General features: G+C 72.1%; 1 non-coding gene across 1 annotated transcript; it reads right to left on the bottom strand.

The window, feature by feature from the left end:
* Positions 1–2956: 2956 nt before the first annotated feature.
* LOC128829702 (5S ribosomal RNA) lies at positions 2957–3075 on the bottom strand. Its single transcript, XR_008443410.1, has one exon. It is a non-coding gene; the product is annotated as a 5S ribosomal RNA (ribosomal RNA).

The following is a 3075-nucleotide window of genomic DNA, read 5'->3' as shown; positions in this document are numbered from 1 at the left end:
GTCGTCCCCCGAGGACTCCGGGGGCAGGCTTAATAGCCATTCCCCAGGCGGTCCGGCGGAGGCTTAAGAGTCGTGCTTAACGGCCACCAGGTCAACCCGCGGAATCTACTGGGTTGACCTGGCGGCCGGTTTGCTTTCCGGCCACCAGGTCAACCCATTGGATTCGACGGGTTGACCTGGTGGCCGCTTTGCTTTCCGGCCCGGGTGTCACCCCACTCCGAGGGCAGCGCGGCAGTGGTCTTGACGACCACAGAGGGGGGGCTTAATAGTCGAGACGGAGCCGGTCCGGGAGAGGCTTAATCGTCATCCCCCGACAGTGTGTGTGTGGGGGGGAGGCTTAGCAGTCTTCCCCCCAGGCTGGGTGGGGGCCTGGCGGGAGGCGTCGCAGTCTTCCCCCGGGCGGTCCGGTGGGGGAGGCTTAGCAGTCGTCCTCAGGGTGGTCCGGGGGTGGGGGGAGGCCTCACAGTCGTCCCTGGGAGAGCCGGGTCGGCGGCGGTGGCGGGTGTCAGGCTTTACATCCAGCCTCCGGAGGGTGAGCGTCCTCGGACGCGCTGCAGCTGCCGCAGAGAGGCGGCCTCTGAGGCAGGGAGCGGGGCACCGAGGCTGGGGAGTGGGGAGCAGGAGCCGTGGGGTGGGGGGCGTTCAGGACAACAGGTCAAGCCCCGGGTAGCGGCTGTCAAATGTTCAAAGTCCCCACCGGGACAACAGGTCAACCCCAGGGGAAGCAGCTGTAAAATTTTCAAAGTCCCCGTTCGGCCACCAGGTCAACCCGCTGAATCTATTGGGTTGACCTGGCGGCCGGTTTCCTTTCCGGCCACCAGGTCAACCCAATGGATTCAACGGGTTGACCTGGTGGCCGGTTTGCTTTCCGGCCCGGGCGTCACCCCACTCCGAGGGCAGAGCGGCAGTGGTCTTGAGGACCACAGAGGGGGGGCTTAATAGTCGAGACGGAGCCGGTCCGGGGGAGGCTTAATAGTCGTCCCCCGAGGACTCCGGGGGCAGGCTTAATAGTCGTTCCAGGAGAGGCTTAATAGTCGTCCCCCCGAGTACTCCGGGGGCAGGCTTAATAGCCATTCCCCAGGCGGTCCGGCGGAGGCTTAAGAGTCGTGCTTAGCGGCCACCAGGTCAACCCGCGGAATCTACTGGGTTGACCTGGCGGCCGGTTTGCTTTCCGGCCACCAGGTCAACCCATTGGATTCGACGGGTTGACCTGGTGGCCGCTTTGCTTTCCGGCCCGGGTGTCACCCCACTCCGAGGGCTGCGCGGCAGCGGTCCTGAGGACCACAGAGGGGGGGCTTAATAGTCGAGAGGGAGCAGGTCCGGGGAAGGCTTAGCAGTCTTCCCCCGGGCGGTCCGTTGGGGGAGGCTTAGCAGTCGTCCCCAGGGCGGTCCGGGGGTGGGGGGAGGCCTCACAGTCGTCCCTCGGAGAGCCGGGTCGGCGGCGGTGGCGGGCGTCAGGCTTTACGTCCAGCCTCCGGAAGGTGCGCGTCCTCGGAGGCGATGCAGGCGCCGCAAAGGGGCAGCCTCCGAGGCAGGGAGCGGAGCACCGAGGCTGGGGAGAGGGGAGCAGGAGCCGGGGGCTGGGGGGGGTGGGGTGGGGGGGGGGCGTTCAGGACAAGCGGTCAAGCCCCGGGGAGCAGCTGTCAAATGTTCCAAGTCCCCACTCGGCCACCAGGTCCACCCCAGTCTAGCAATGGGGTTGACCTGGCTGATGGCCGGTTAGTGTCAAGGTAAACTCACCGTCGTCCACAGGAGGGCAGCTCTCAGGCCGTCCGGCTGCGGCTGACTCTGGGGCGGTGCCCGGTCCCGGCAGCGAGGGGCGGGGGGGGGGCGCGGAGCGACACGGAGCTAACCGGCCCCCGGGGCCGGGGGCGCCTCCCGCGACTTTGGGGGCCGCGGGTCGTCAGTGGCGTGCAGGCCGGGCCTCTCCCGGGGGATTCGGGGGGGGGGGGGGGCGGTCCTGCGGGCCGGGCGCAGGGGGCTCGAGCGAGCCCGGGCCGGTCCGCCCCGGGGCCGGGGTCTCCGCCTGCGGCTCGGGGGGGCGCGGGTCGTCGGGGGAGGAAGCCCGGGGGAGCTGCACGCCGGCCTGCCAGGCCAGGCCAGGCCTGGCCTGGGTGGCCGCGGGGGGATTCGGGGCGGTCCCGCGAGCCGGCGGCCGGGCGCAGGGGGTCCGAGCGCGTCCGAGCGAGTCCGTCCCGGCCCCGGGGTCTCCCCCTGCGGCTCTGGGGGGCCGTGGGTCCCCGCTGGCGGAAGCCGCTGGGCGCTGGACACCCGCCGTCCGTCCCGCCTGGCCAGGCCTGGCCTGGGTGGCCGCGGGGCGGGGGATTCGGGGCGGTCCCGCGAGCCGGCGGCCGGGCGCAGGGGGTCCGAGCGCGTCCGAGCGAGTCCGTCCCGGCCCCGGGGTGTCCCCCTGCGGCTCTGGGGGCCGTGGGTCCCCGCTGGAGGAAGCCGCTGGGCGCTGGACACCCGCCGTCCGTCCCGCCTGGCCAGGCCTGGCCTGGGTGGCCGCGGGGGGATTCGGGGCGGTCCCGCGAGCCGGCGCCCGGGCGCAGGGGGTCCGAGCGAGTCCGTCCCGGGCCCGGGGCCTCCCCCTGCGGCTTTGGGGGCCGTGGGTCCCCGCTGGCGGAAGCCGCTGGGCGCTGGACACCCGCCGTCCGTCCCGCCTGGCCAGGCCTGGCCTGGGTGGCCGCGGGGCGGGGGGATTCGGGGCGGTCCTGCGGGCCGGCGGCCGGGAGGGTCCGGGCCAGTCCGCCCCATGCCCGGGGTCTCCCCCAGCGGCTTCGGTGGGTCCTCCGCGGAGGAAGCCGGGTGGGGAGCCGGACCCCAGGCGCCCAGACCCGTGACCTGCGGCCGCGACCTCCGACTCGGCAGGAGCGACGAGGGGCTTTCCGGCCCGTCCCCCCCCTCTCCTTCCTCCCCAGAAAAGGAGAGAGAGCTGGCTCGGACCGGGAAAAGCTGCCTACGGCACCTGGGATTCCCAGGCGGTCACCCATCCAAGTACTAGCCAGGCCCGGGACGGTTTACCTTCCGAGATCGGACGGGATCGGGGGCGTTCGGTCCGGTATGGCCGTAGGC

This window comes from Malaclemys terrapin, unplaced genomic scaffold (genome assembly GCF_027887155.1).
Source record: "Malaclemys terrapin pileata isolate rMalTer1 unplaced genomic scaffold, rMalTer1.hap1 scaffold_109, whole genome shotgun sequence".
NCBI lineage: Eukaryota > Metazoa > Chordata > Testudines > Emydidae > Malaclemys > Malaclemys terrapin.
This window is presented reverse-complemented; position numbering and strand designations above follow the sequence as displayed.